Source organism: Protomyctophum parallelum, assembly GCF_964188405.1.
Source record: "Protomyctophum parallelum genome assembly, chromosome: 19".
NCBI lineage: Eukaryota > Metazoa > Chordata > Actinopteri > Myctophiformes > Myctophidae > Protomyctophum > Protomyctophum parallelum.
This window is the reverse complement of record NC_139717.1, coordinates 43,671,253-43,687,810: the sequence shown is the minus strand read 5'-3', so window position 1 is coordinate 43,687,810 and position 16,558 is coordinate 43,671,253.

Here is a 16,558-nt window from a genome sequence, read left to right as displayed (position 1 = left end):
AGAAATCTTTGTCCCAATCATTCTTCTCATTACCTCTTTCCAGAAGGGGAAAACCGCGCGACATTCCCCAAAAAGCATGTACATTTCCAACATCTTTTGTCTTCTATACCAAGCCCATCCTAAACAGCTTCACGGGAGTATAGTAGAATCTTTTCTCTGTCTGATTTTGTAACGGGTAAATGTGCATCTAATATCCCTTGTGGCCCACCCGACTTTGGAAAATATTATTACACAATTGACTTGTCTGTCTGTCTGTCTGTCTGTCTGTCTGTCTGTCTGTCTGTCTGTCTGTCTGTCTGTCTGTCTGTCTGTCTGTCGGTATCTCTGACTTTGACTCTGACCATCTAGAGAACAGCCGTATGCTTCCCAGAGGAGCAGAGGGAGTGATGTGAGTATCAGTGGTTGTCCAGAAATATGTCTATTTATCCACAATACTCTGTGTCTGTCTGTGGCACATTTACACCCATATATGGAGACTTCTGATGACTAAATAACAAAATAACTCACAAGTCACAAGTGACCGGCTGTACTCTATAGTTTGCAGGAGTTATTGATTATGCAAATCACATGATTAACAGTAGAATCTATACCAGGCTGTTAAGACATACAATCAAAATGCAATTTACTAAATACACAAATCCCACCACAAACCGCAACCAACATCTATTGGTCTTTCATTATTTCATACAGAAATAATGAAAGAGTTCAATACTGATTTGAAGACCTTTTGGAAATACTGTATTTAGAGTGTGATTACAGTAAAATACTGTATTTAGAGTGTGATTACAGTAAAATGATCTCTGTAGCAATAACCGCTCTCTATCTCCTCCTCTATTTAACCCATTTTGACCTGAGATCAGATTCTAAGAAATGTCTTCTACATCCTGACAGTTTTCAGAAAAAGCTATGCTTCTATGTCAGTGGTTCTTGGATTTTTTCAAAAATAGCAGATCTACAAGCTCATAGCGCGCCACTCGGTGGCGCGCTATGAGCTTGTAGATCTGCTATTTTTCAATAGCTAAATTATAACATTATAACAACAAAAGGGGTTCTCGCCGGGTTAAGGGATGTACTGTACATGACTCGTTTATATGTCCTCATACAAAAAGAGATAAAGTTACAGGAGAGGATTATGTGTAAGAAGTATATGTTGTTTATTTGTTGACAGTTGTTTTTATCAGTGCTGTACACTAGTTTATTTCAGACGATACCTTAATTATTCCCTGTGCGACGTATATTGGGTTTTAAACAGCCACATATGTCGGATGAATGGTACTTCAGACTAACTTAGGTGGTCTATAGAGCGTCGCAGTCCCTCCCCCTTTCAGAACAACGAGTGGCCCAGGAAATAAGTCCCAATGCATTTTTCCTCATAGGCATTTCTTAAAGTATTTATTTAAAAACGGTTACGCCGCGGACAAAGCCAACTCGGATCGTGACAAATCATGACAATGAACACAATGTTTTGGGCCGATCAAATCATTTATAAGAAGAAAAACAAAACAAATAGTGTTGTCTCCTGACTTTATTTTCTTCTTTCTAATGACTTGATCGGCCCAAAATATTGTGTTCAATGTCATGATTTGTCACGATCCGAGTTGTCTTAACGTAACCGTCTTTAAATAAATACTTTAAGAAATGCCTATGAGCAAAATGAACGGCGATTTATTTTCCGGGTCTCTCGGGGGGGCGGGACTGCGACGCTCTATAGATGAAATGATTAGCAGACTGTATACGCATTGCTTTTTTCCAAAAACATTGGCACAGCATACTACGTATAATTTATAAAGGTAGACTACATCACTGTTTTATTGCTAATAGTAATGATGAGATAGACTCAACTGCTATAATAATGAGTGCAGCACTAAGAGAAGAATTCCTGACCAGCGCTTTTCTTACCGTAATCTCATGTTCGCATATCCAACAACCAGTGGTAGAGGACATATATATATATATATATATATATATATATATATATATATATGTACATAACATACCAGTGGTAGAGTACATATCCAACAACCAGTGGTAGAGGACATATATATATATATATATATATATATATATATATATATATATATATATATATGTACATATATAACATACCAGTGGTAGAGTACATATCCAACAACCAGTGGTAGAGGACATATATATATATATATATATATATATATATATATATATATATGTACATATATAACATACCAGTGGTAGAGTACATATCCAACAACCAGTGGTAGAGGACATATATATATATATATATATATGTACTAGGGCTGACCTCGATTAGTCGAATAGTCGACTAATCGATCGGAACGGGTCTCAGTCGACTGACCACCTCATAGTCGACTAAAAAAAAAAAAAAAAAAAAAAAAAACTTTTTTTTTTTTTTTTTTTTGCCCCAAAAAATTGTATATAAAAATACAATATTTACAAAAATATACAAAAATATTGTATTATTCCACTAGGTCTGTGGGGGACATAAACACATTTGAACATTCTGACTGTTCAAATCTCCAATGTGCATCTGGAGTGTGTCTGCTTGTGTGGCAATGTGCCACTGCCTGTGACTTGAATCGCACAGTGTGCTGGCCTGATAGACTCCAGAATCTCAACCTGCTGTGCTCAATCTGGCTAATGACAAGCCTCTCAGTTGTTAAAAAGAAAGATTTGAACAGTCAGAATGTTCAAATGTGTTTATGTCCCCCACAGACCTAGTGGAATAATACAATATTTTTGTATATTTTTGTAAATATTGTATTTTTATATACAATTTTTTTGGGGCAAAAAAAAAAAAAAAAAAAAAAAGTTTTTTTTTTTTTTTTTTTTTTTTTCTTAGTCGACTATTAGTCGACTAACAGCTAATTTATTCATCTATCAGTCGACTATACAAATCCTTAGTCGGGGACAGCCCTAATATGTACATATATAACATACCAGTGGTAGAGGCAAAAAAAAAGAAGAAAAAAAACATACCGAACGCAGCGGAGATCAGAGCATGCACGCTATAGGTCATTAGGGTTGTTCGCCCTTTTACAGAAGCCCCTTTGGGACAAAACACTGTGTTTCACCTGTACCACTTTTGATAAAATAACTGTTTAAGGCAAGAAAGTGGTTAATCCGGAATTCTCCTTCTTTTAAGATGACAGAGATCTGTAGTCTCCGTTTGTAAATTGTTTTGTATTGTTTACTTTCTTCTCTCAGTTCTCTTGTTTCAGGGAACAATTCTTACACGTGTCATGTCATCTCAGGGACTAAATTAAAAGAAGTGAAGCAGAAAGTAATTCTCACACCATAGTGATATAGAAGACCCTCCAGAAGAGACAGAGAAGTTGGATAATGAGAAGAATGGCTAAAGGAAGTGGAAAGCGTAACGAAAGAAGAGTGAAGCTTAGCAAGATGGAGAAGAAGGATTGCAATTTGTCAACCACAGACTATCAGCTGTGGCAGCTGGCTGGCTCTGAACTCTGTTGTACACATCCACTCTGGTTGGACGCAACCCAGCGTCATTCTCACAGTTTACACTCACTGAGCCAAATTCCATGTAAAGAGAATGTTGTGTGTTATACACCTGACATCTTTGTTGAAGGTAACAAGGAAAGCTACTGGTTACACTGCAGCCACGCGGGACTGTTCAAATGCAAAGTGACCGGCCTGGTGTTTAAGATGAAGGCAGAGGGATCTGTCATTTACTCTACAGTCCCCTGGAACCAAAGGCTTGTAGCCCAGCTTGGCAAGAGGCCTGCAGGACCACTGTTTGACATCAAATGTCTTCAGGGTTCTCTGTGTCAGTTACACCTTCCCCACTGTGAGATCTGCATCTCCCCGGGTGGAGCCAAGTCCTTGTCTGTTGCCCATGTTATGGACGAGGAGAGTGATCTTATCGCCCCCCGTGAGATCACAGAATCTCATGTAGTCATAAATGTGACTGGATGCTCTGCCTATGGTGTTGTCAGTGAAGTCAACAGCCTCAATCCTAAACGTGCGTTGGTGTCACTGTTTTATACACCACCAATTGATGCTAATGGTCCCATATCGACCCTGAACGTATTGCTGCTACCTGGCAACGTTGTGTTGAGTGAAGTGATAAATGAAAGGAGGGAGAGAAACGGAGAAGAGTTTTACATTGAAATGCCTCACTGTAAACTAATCCCAAACAAAGAATACACCCTCTCCACTGACCCTCCAGATGATTCTATCACAATTGTTGGTTCAATTGGTCGTAGGGCAACATTTGAAATTGATGAATATCACAATTATATCTCAACATTCAAGATCACTTTGAAGGGGATGTTTGAGGGTGTGAAGCTGCTTCTAAGCGACAGTATCACCTCTGCCTGTGCATGGGATTGCTTTGTAAACTTTCCAGCTCCTGATCTAACACCAGTTAGACACCAGTTCAAAGTTCAGCACATACTGAAGAATACAGCAGAAGACATATTGTTTTCTGTGAGGAAGAGCTTCATCGAAAGAGTCTCCAAACCTGTTGTTAATGGTGTCCTGCACAGACTTTTAGAGAAGAGGGTGTTAAATGATGCTGAGACAGAGAAGGGATATTCTTTGCAGTTGAGAAATGAAAAGGCACGTTTCGTCATCGACACAGTGAAGAGAAAAGGTCCTGATGCTAGTTCTCTCATGATATCATTTCTGTGTGAAATGGACCCGTACCTCTCAAAGGAACTTGGGTTAGAACCCCCCACGCAGCAAACAGTTCCCGACAACATCCAAGAAGAAACCGACACCAACCCAAAGGAAGGCTGTCGATCTCGCCTCGGGGCCCGTGGAACACTCAAAACACCACTGGCAGAACACGACCAAGGATGGAAATGCAGGTTATCATGAATCTGCAAAAACAAACAAACAATCAATCAATCAAACCAATAAACTACGAACAGACAAAAACCTCACAGCAAGACAGAGCACTATTTCAATTAAGGGAATGTCCTTTTTCACCACAAAAAACCTAAATGCTTTCACAAGCACTGGAACTTAATCAATGCGACAAATATACATGAAATGCTTATTTTGTCTTCCCGAGACACTACAGGTGAAATAATGATTTTTCTTCTTTTTTTGCTATTTTGCTTCCTAAACATGTTTTCTTTCAAACTAAAGCAAAATACACATTAAAAATACAGATTTAGATGTTTATTTTGATAGTTTATTTTAGCCAATGACAGCTCGTTTTTCTGGGTGAAAATCCACCATCTCTATTTTCATGATTGGTTGTTGGTACAAAGGAAGTGACCATATTTGGATCAGACCACAGTCAGCTCGAGGTCCAGACCTTTCTAATGATATGCCATTATATGTTGTTGCCAAGGTTTGGATGAGATATTTTGTCTCAAAATATCTCATCTCATCTCATCTCATCTCAATACAAAAGGCCGTTTTCTCAAAATAGGTTCTCCTCATACCTGGGACAAAGAATCTCCACTTCAGTTGAACTCACATACACCAAACGTTCCAGTCTTATTGTCTCCACCAGGCCGAAGGCATGTGGGGAGAGTATGTTTTGCACTCCGTCCGTCCGCGTGTCCGTCCGTCCGTGTGTGTGTCCGTGTGTGTGTCCGTGTGTCCGTGAACAGCTAATCTCGGCCACCGTTAACCCGGTCGATGCCATATTTTGCACACACACTCCCTGGATGCCAACGATGAACCTCTGCCCCAAACTTTCCACAACAGCCTGTTATAGCGCCACCAGGAGGCCGCTTTGTGCAAAACAAGTTTTTGCACAGTACACCTACAGATTTTAACCCGGTCGATGCCATATTTTGCACACACACTCCCTGGATGCCAACGATGAACCTCTGCCCCAAACTTTCCACAACAGCCTGTTATAGCGCCACCAGGAGGCCGCTTTGTGCAAAACAAGTTTTTGCACAGTACACCTACAGATTTTGTCCAAACATCACGCAAATTGGTACACAGTCTCTCTAGAGCCATTCAACGAAACGGGTCTTTCAGATTTATCAGACTCCATCCTGATTGGTTAAGATTGGCTTCCAAAGTTCACAGGAGTGCTCAGTTTCAAACAAAATGCTGCAAATCATGAACACATCGCGTCATTTCCGTGAAATTGTGCACCCACATTCCCACTAGGCCGAGGACGAAATGCCACATGAACAATTTCAACTCAGCCTCAAGGTGGCGCTATAACTGGCCGAAAAGTGTTTTTACCTCTAACTGCACGGATCTGTGGATAACTTTGTATGCCAACTCCCTAGAGGCCAAGGAAAAACCTTTGCCTGGAATTTTTCACATCTGCTCTTTATAGCGCCACCATGAGCCCGACATATGTAAAACACATTTTCTATTATTACTCCTTCAGATTTTATCCAAATTTCACGCAAATCGCTACACATGATCTCCATAGTCATGTGATCAAGACAGGTTTGTTTGATTTATCATATTCCATCCTGATTTGCCACGATTGGCTCCTACAGTTTTCAGGAGTAGCCCGCTTTGTACAAATCGCCACAACTCCTCAACGCAGCGCCCCATTGCGATGAAACTGTGCACGCATATTCACACTAGGTTGAGGAAGAAATCCTGGTGGAGACCTGTGCCCAGAAGGGCACTTTTTCTAGTTCATAACTATATTCCGCAGACATTTACAGATGGAGTTGTTGATATATCATTCACAGCCTGATTTACATCACATTTTATACCTAAAAACATGCCGAAAATTGGGTTTGTTATGCCTGTTGACACTATTTTCTGATTTGTGTGTGAGTGATAATTAGAGATATCAAAAATCCCATCTGTAATTTTCTTTGTCTCTAATGTGTCAACAAAAAGAAATGATAATTTTGAACCTGGCTTTATCCGATTTTCAGATTTATCGTCCGGAAATGTATGAAAATTAGCGCATATACTGTAATGCCTAATTTGCATATTTAAACATATAATTTCAGAAAACTTGTAATACAAAAAAATCTTAGTTTTAATATAAGTAATCAACTAGAGAAGTTTCATTGTTATAGCTATCATTTAACTTTTTTTTCCCTATTCACCTGGGGTGTCTCGCCTTAGAGTGCGTGGACTGCCCCCAGTGGTCATGGTGTGTACTGGTGAACCTTATGGGTTGAGGATAGCGTTTCTCTTGTAGGCCTATACTAAGTAATACACTAGATGGCAGCAAAGAGCAACGACTGTCACCAACCGTCAATGACATTTGGTGAACAAGCCTGCTTATACAGTTGATTTGATTAAATGATATATAAGTAGATTGTTACTGTTGTATATCATGTTTTTTTAACTATACTGTTTATATTGTAATTATAAATGTCTTCATTTATTGATTCTTCACTAAATACTGGTATAACATTAAATAAAGCCTGTCTCAATTAAGACATTATCAAGACATTGAATTGGTTTTCAGCAATGTTTTCCTCTTGTTATGGCATAATGATGACATTGCATTATATAAGCTGCTCCTTATTAATCTTTGTGTTGTTAATTAATCAAATTAAACAAACAAAAAAAAGACTTTTGGTTATAAGCCAACGTCTTCTTTCTTCAGTTCAGGACCATCAGGCTGATTCCTGTTCAAGCAGTTGGTTCAAGGTTTATGTTCCCAAACGTACATTCATTCAGCTGAGACCTTTCCTCATGCAACAACTTTTACAAAATAAAAATTGGTAAAACGAATAATATTAGCATAAATAACTGCATATATAGGTCACAACCATCACTGCGCAAAAAGCTTGGAATACGGGTGTGTATATTACAGGAAACTCCCGTTAAACGTTCCAACAAACTCCCATAAACTCCCGAATTGTACCATCACATATTATTATTATCACATATGTTACCGTATATTAACTAAATGCTGCTAAACTTGAGGTTTTTACGGGCAAAATGCAGTGCCCATAATTGCCCCTCAACTCCTCTTTTCACGCAGTGCATTCAAGCACTATAGTGAAAATAACCATTCAAGCACTATTTAATAGTGAAAATAACCATTCAAGCACTATTTAATTCTTGCCAAACTTACGTTGTCTGGAATCGGCACAGCTGAGAATGTTTGGGCCACGTACATTGCAGTAGGGGGGAACATGTACATTGCAGTAGGGGGGGACATGTACATTGCAGTAGGGGGGGACATGTACATTGCAGTAGGGGGGGACATGTACATTGCAGTAGGGGGGGACATGTACATTGCAGTAGGGGGGACATGTACATTGCAGTAGGGGGGAACATGTACATTGCAGTAGGGGGGAACATGTACATTGCAGTAGGGGGGAACATGTACATTGCAGTAGGGGGGAACATGTACATTGCAGTAGGGGGGACATGTACATTGCAGTAGGGGGGAACATGTACATTGCAGTAGGGGGGGACATGTACATTGCAGTAGGGGGACATGTACATTGCAGTAGGGGGAACATGTACATTGCAGTAGGGGGGAACATGTACATTGCAGTAGGGTGAACATGTACATTGCAGTAGGGGGAACATGTACATTGCAGTAGGGGGGAACATGTACATTGCAGTAGGGGGGAACATGTACATTGCAGTAGGGGGGAACATGTACATTGCAGTAGGGGGGAACATGTACATTGCAGTAGGGTGAACATGTACATTGCAGTAGGGGGAACATGTACATTGCAGTAGGGGGGAACATGTACATTGCAGTAGGGGGGAACATGTACATTGCAGTAGGGGCGAACATGTACATTGCAGTAGGGGTGAACATGTACATTGCAGTAGGGGGGAATATCATGTACATTGCAGTAGGGGAACATGTACATTGCAGTAGGGGGAACATGTACATTGCAGTAGGGGGAACATGTACATTGCAGTAGGGGGAACATGTACATTGCAGTAGGGGGGAACATGTACAATGCAGTAGGGGGGAACATGTACATTGCAGTAGGGGAACATGTACATTGCAGTAGGGGGAACATGTACATTGCAGTAGGGGGAACATGTACATTGCAGTAGGGGGAACATGTACATTGCAGTAGGGGGGAACATGTACATTGCAGTAGGGGAACATGTACATTGCAGTACGGGGGAACATGTACATTGCAGTAGGGGGGAACATGTACATTGCAGTAGGGGGGAACATGTACATTGCAGTAGGGTGGAACATGTACATTGCAGTAGGGGGGAACATGTACATTGCAGTAGGGGGAACATGTACAATGCAGTAGGGGGGAACATGTACATTGCAGTAGGGGGGAACATGTACATTGCAGTAGGGGGAACATGTACATTGCAGTAGGGGGAACATGTACATTGCAGTAGGGGGAACATGTACATTGCAGTAGGGGGAACATGTACATTGCAGTAGGGGGGAACATGTACATTGCAGTAGGGGTGAACATGTACATTGCAGTAGGGGGGAACATGTACATTGCAGTAGGGGGGAACATGTACATTGCAGTAGGGGGAACATGTACATTGCAGTAGGGGGAACATGTACATTGCAGTAGGGGGGAACATGTACATTGCAGTAGGGGGGAACATGTACATTGCAGTAGGGGAACATGTACATTGCAGTAGGGGGGAACATGTACATTGCAGTAGGGGGAACATGTACATTGCAGTAGGGGGAACATGTACATTGCAGTAGGGGGAACATGTACATTGCAGTAGGGGGGAACATGTACATTGCAGTAGGGGGGAACATGTACATTGCAGTAGGGGGGAACATGTACATTGCAGTAGGGGGGAACATGTACATTGCAGTAGGGGGGAACATGTACATTGCAGTAGGGGGAACATGTACATTGCAGTAGGGGGAACATGTACATTGCAGTAGGGGGAACATGTACATTGCAGTAGGGGGGAACATGTACATTGCAGTAGGGGGAACATGTACATTGCAGTAGGGGGAACATGTACATTGCAGTAGGGGGGAACATGTACATTGCAGTAGGGGGAAAATGTACATTGCAGTAGGGGGGAACATGTACATTGCAGTAGGGGGAACATGTACATTGCAGTAGGGGGAACATGTACATTGCAGTAGGGGGGGACATGTACATTGCAGTAGGGGGGAACATGTACATTGCAGTAGGGGGAACATGTACATTGCAGTAGGGGGAACATGTACATTGCAGTAGGGGGAACATGTACATTGCAGTAGGGGGGAACATGTACATTGCAGTAGGGGGAAAATGTACATTGCAGTAGGGGGGAACATGTACATTGCAGTAGGGGGAACATGTACATTGCAGTAGGGGGTACATGTACATTGCCGTAGGGGGGAACATGTACATTGCAGTAGGGGGAACATGTACATTGCAGTAGGGGGAACATGTACATTGCAGTAGGGGGAACATGTACATTGCAGTAGGGGGGGACATGTACATTGCAGTAGGGGGGAACATGTACATTGCAGTAGGGGGGAACATGTACATTGCAGTAGGGGGGAACATGTACATTGCAGTAGGGGGGAACATGTACATTGCAGTAGGGGGGAACATGTACATTGCAGTAGGGGGGAACATGTACATTGCAGTAGGGGGGAACATGTACATTGCAGTAGGGGGAACATGTACATTGCAGTAGGGGGGAACATGTACATTGCAGTAGGGGGAACATGTACATTGCAGTAGGGGGGAACATGTACATTGCAGTAGGGGGGAACACGTACATTGCAGTAGGGGAACATGTACATTGCAGTAGGGGGAACATGTACATTGCAGTAGGGTGAACATGTACATTGCAGTAGGGGAACATGTACATTGCAGTAGGGGGGAACATGTACATTGCAGTAGGGTGAACATGTACATTGCAGTAGGGGAACATGTACATTGCAGTAGGGGGAACATGTACATTGCAGTAGGGGGAACATGTACATTGCAGTAGGGGGGAACATGTACATTGCAGTAGGGGGGAACATGTACATTGCAGTAGGGGGGAACATGTACATTGCAGTAGGGGGAACATGTACATTGCAGTAGGGGAAACATGTACATTGCAGTAGGGGGACATGTACATTGCAGTAGGGGGAACATGTACATTGCAGTAGGGGGAACATGTACATTGCAGTAGGGGGGAACATGTACATTGCAGTAGGGGGGACATGTACATTGCAGTAGGGGGGACATGTACATTGCAGTAGGGGGAACATGTACATTGCAGTAGGGGGGAACATGTACATTGCAGTAGGGGGGAACATGTGCATTGCAGTAGGGGGGAACATGTACATTGCAGTAGGGGGGAACATGTACATTGCAGTAGGGGTAGGGGGGAACATACATGTACATTGCAGTACACTGCCTGCACCGGTGACGTCAGACGCCGGTTTGACAGCTGTCAGTGAACGCTATTCACTGCAAACAACAAGGAACCTAAACTTTATAACATAAAGAAGGAAGAACGAGAAAAGAAAGGAAATCATGCCACCAAAGAAGCAACGTGCCCAAGAGATGGAAGAAAAAGACGATGACATTGAAGAGATCCGTAAGTCAGTAGACTTCATGTCATCGGAGATGACCAAAGTGACGAAACAGCTGAAGACGCTGACAGAACTCGTATCCGAAGTCAGGCAACTTAAGGATATGATCAAAGACAAAAACAAAACCATCGATCAGCTGGAAAGACGTGTACAAGACCTGGAACAATACACGCGAATGGATGATGTTATTATCTCGGGATTTAACATCAAACCCCGCTCATATGCAAGAGCTGCAGCGGGGGGTGGAGAAGTCAGCGAGGACGCTGCGGATCGTGACCAACAAACGCTGGAGATGCAACTTTTGAAATTTCTCGAGAGCAAGGAAATCCAAGTGGATGCAAACGCTATCTCCGCTTGCCACACGCTTCCTCGGAAGGATCAGAACGGTGAGAAGGCTAAACCTGCCATCATTGTTCGATTTGTGAACCGCAAAAAGAATACTGACCTACTGAAGCAGTGGAAGAAACTGGAGGGGACCCAGGTTTACCTGAACGAGCACCTTACCAGGAAGAATGCCGAAATTGCACGAGAGGCTCGCTCCCTGAAGAAGAAGGGCAACATAAAATCAACGTGGACCAGGAACTGTAAAGTGCTCATACGGCTAAATGGATCCACTCCTGAGGAAGAGAAGACAGTGATGGTAAGAGAACTGAAAGACCTTGATGAATACAAGTGATGCTGCTGCCTCCTCGGCCCGGTGGGCTAGAAATAGATATGTAGCAAAGAAGCTAGCGCTACTACTATTGATAATTTTTTGGATTCTTCTTTGGATTATCTATTTGGGCATGGCATGGCCACAGTTTATTTTCCTGGTCAGAAGGAAAGTTGGAACTTCTCTACTTTTTTCTCCCAACTTAACCATTTATTTTGTCTTATGCACTGTGATCTTTGCATGGCTGAAGCTGCCCGCCATAGGAATCTCTGTTCACGTGTTGTTCTTTTTGTTGACAGTACATATAAGCAAAGAATTATTTTCCCTTTTTGGAACCGTGCTCTTGCATCGGACTGTTGGGTTTACTCCCGGCGCTATGGAACGCTTTTTTTGGTTCTCCATCACCATTATTTCCCCCTTTTTTCGTGAAAGACTGCTCGAACTAATGCCGTGCTGCGCTCTCTCTCTCTCTCTCTCTCTCTCTTTCTCTCTCTCTGTCTCTCTGTGTGTATGCGTGCGTGGCTGTGCAGTGTGGGTGTGTGTGTGTGTGTGTGTGCGCATTGCAATGCTGTGCGCGCCGACGCGTGCACATTACATGCCGCCACTGGGCTGGCACTATATGACTCTGCTTGCCCTAACGTTTCATCATGCATGATATGAACCGAGACATTGATCCTGAGAGTAACTTCTTTATGAATGTAAACGACAACTGCTGTTACTTCTCAGAGACTCAGTTTAATAACAACATAAAATGTGATCATGGTATATCAGTCATACACTTCAACAGTAGGAGTCTTTATGCTAACTTTAACAATATTAAAGAATATCTGAGACAGTTTAGCACACCCTTCAATATAATTGCTATTTCTGAAACTTGGCTCAGCCTGGAGAGGGGGGTGGACTTTGAGATGGAGGGCTACAACCTCAATTTTACCGATCAAATAAAGTTGGAGGGGGGACTGCTCTATATGTAGACAATAGATTAACATATAATATTGTAGATGGCATGACTGCTGCTGTTGATGATGTATGTGAATGTGTCACTGTAGAGATCTCCTTGAGAAAAAAGAGAAACATCATTGTCAGCTGTGTTTACAGAGCTCCAGATAATAGCGTTGAGGCCTTCAAATGCTTTATGGAGGGGACGTTTGCAAAGATCGAGCACAAGGTTGCCTATATCTGTGGAGATTTTAACCTTGACCTTTTGAACCCTAAACATAATTCACTAATTGATGAATTCATGGCTGCGATGTATAGTATGAGTTTATATCCCATTATAACAAAACCAACTAGAATAACCACACACTCAGCTACTATATTAGATAATATATTCACTAATAACATGGACAACAATATAGTGAGCGGCATACTAATAAACGACATTAGTGACCATCTGCCGATCTTTGCAATCTTAAACTGTGACCACAACATGAAGACGAAAGAACACATTACAACGTCATATAAAAGAGTAAGAACAGAGGAAGCTCTAAATACATTCCAGAGAGACTTAGCAACCCAAGACTGGAAACATGTGTATGAAGCTGAGGATGTCGATGTATCTTATAACAATTTTCTAGAAAAGTTCCTATTATTATATGATAGAAATTGCCCAATACACGAATATAAAAAAAATTGTAAAACTGTCGACAAGCCGTGGATGACTAGGGGATTAGCTAATGCTTGTAAAAAAAAGAATAAACTGTATAGAGACTTTATGAAACATAGAACCATAGATAAAGAAACTAAATATAAAATATATAAAAATAAATTAATGGATATTATTAGAAGAGGTAAGAAAGAGTACTATAACAAACTATTTGAAAAGAATAAAAATAACATTAAGGGTACATGGAATATATTAAATTCAATTATTAAAAATAGATCAAACCCCAACTATACAGATCACTTTACTGACAATGATATAATAATCAACAACATGAATGAGGTGGTGGAGAAGTTTAATAATTTCTTTGTGAATGTGGGTCCAAATCTGGCTGCCGAAATAAAACCACCCCTAGGAGGTGGTGTTACTCAACTGCCTGATGAAAGTAATCCTGCCTCAATCTTCCTACATAACACAGATAAACAGGAAATACTAGATATTGTCCACAAGTTAAACAATAAAACATCCACAGATGGAGATGGTATTAGCATGGCAGTTTTGAAGAAGGTTATTTGTGCTGTGGCAGACCCATTAGCACATATCTGCAATCTATCACTCAAAACAGGTTTCTTCCCCACCCAAATGAAAACTGCCAAGGTTATCCCAGTTTACAAAGCTGGTGATAAACATTGCTTCACAAACTACAGGCCCATATCCCTGCTGTCTCAATTTTCAAAAGTTCTGGAAAAAATATTTTCTGCAAGGCTGGACAGTTTTATAGATAAACATAATATTCTTATGGAGAGTCAATATGGATTTAGATCTGGCCGGTCAACTACAATGGCACTAATTGAGCTAATTGAAGAACTAACTACATCTATCGACAGTAATAAATACGCCCTTGGTATCTTTATTGACTTAAAAAAGGCATTTGACACAATAGATCATGACATATTACTGGAAAAAATTGAAAAATATGGGATTAGAGGGGTAGGGCTTAGTTGGGTTAAGAGCTACATCAAAAACAGACAACAATACGTACAGATGGGGGAGCATAAATCTAGTTGCTCACCCATTAACTGTGGGGTACCGCAGGGTTCAATTTTAGGTCCCAAATTATTTATATTATACATAAACGACATATGTAAAGTTTCAAGTATCTTGAAGTATGTTGTCTTTGCTGATGACACCAACATCTTCTGTGCTGGGGTGAACCTTCAGCAATTGTTGAAGGAGGTCTCATTTGAACTGGGCAAACTAAAACTATGGTTTGATACAAATAAACTATCACTCAACCTGAAAAAAACAAAATTCATGATCTTTGGAAATAAATCAATACAACCAAACTCACTAGTTGAGCTAAAGATCGACAATGTAAACATAGAAAGAGTTAATGAGAACATATTTTTAGGAGTGATTATAGATGACAAATTCAGTTGGAAACCACATATAAAATATATTCGTTCAAAATTAGCTAGAAGTGTTGGTGTACTAGGCAAAACCAGACATATACTAAATTATAAATCATTGATTACACTATATAACACACTAATATTACCATATCTGACATATTGCGTGGAGGTGTGGGGAAACACCTATATAAGCAACCTACAGCCTCTAATTATAATGCAAAAAAGAGCATTAAGAATAGTACATAAGGTAGGCTACTATAATCCTACAAATGAACTGTTCTTAAGGTCCTCCACACTGAAGTTCTTAGATTTAGTTGAATTCAAATCGGCACAAATTATGTACAAGGTAAGGAATAAACTACTTCCTGTAAAGGTTCTACAATTGTTCAAGGATAGGGAGGGACGCTACGAGTTAAGATGGGACCTAAACTTCCAACAACCCTGTGTTAGCACCACCCGGAAGAGCATGTGTATTTCTGTCTGTGGGGTAAAAATATGGAATGGCCTGACCGAGGAGGTGAAACACAGCAGACACATCTCTCGATTCAAGATACTATTTAAACACATCCTCATGGCTAAATACAGTGCATCGTAAAATGATTTGTATATTTGACATATATATTATATAATATAATATGTGGTATGTAATATATAGTATATATATAATAATATGATATAACATATTTGACCTATGATGATGATGATGATTGGTATTTAATTTAATTTATAGGGATCCTGGTGGATCTCTATGGTGACACGGGGGTGGGTGGAGTATCGGGTTGGCTCTCGCCATTTGGTGTGAACCTCCTTGATGGTGGTATTAAATTGTTTGGATTATATATTGTTTTATTTTGATGTTTATAGGATAGGCATTTATAAGCTTTCAGCTTCAGCCTATTCCTTTTGATCACCTCCAGTTCCTTTTTTGTTATGTAACCATGTGTTAACAACTAAGCTGTTTTGTAACTGTGAAGATGATCAAATAAACTAAACTAAACTAAACTAAACTAAACTAAACTAAACTAAACTAAACTAAACTAAACTAAACAGTAGGGTGAACATGTACATTGCAGTAGGGGGGGACATGTACATTGCAGTAGGGGGGAACATGTACATTGCAGTAGGGTGAACATGTACATTGCAGTAGGGGAACATGTACATTGCAGTAGGGGGACATGTACATTGCAGTAGGGGGAACATGTACATTGCAGTAGGGGGAACATGTACATTGCAGTAGGGGGAACATGTACATTGCAGTAGGGGGAACATGTACATTGCAGTAGGGGGACATGTACATTGCAGTAGGGTGAACATGTACATTGCAGTAGGGGGAACATGTACATTGCAGTAGGGGGACATGTACATTGCAGTAGGGGGAACATGTACATTGCAGTAGGGGGGAACATGTACATTGCAGTAGGGGGGGACATGTACATTGCAGTAGGGGGAACATGTACATTGCAGTAGGGGGGAAC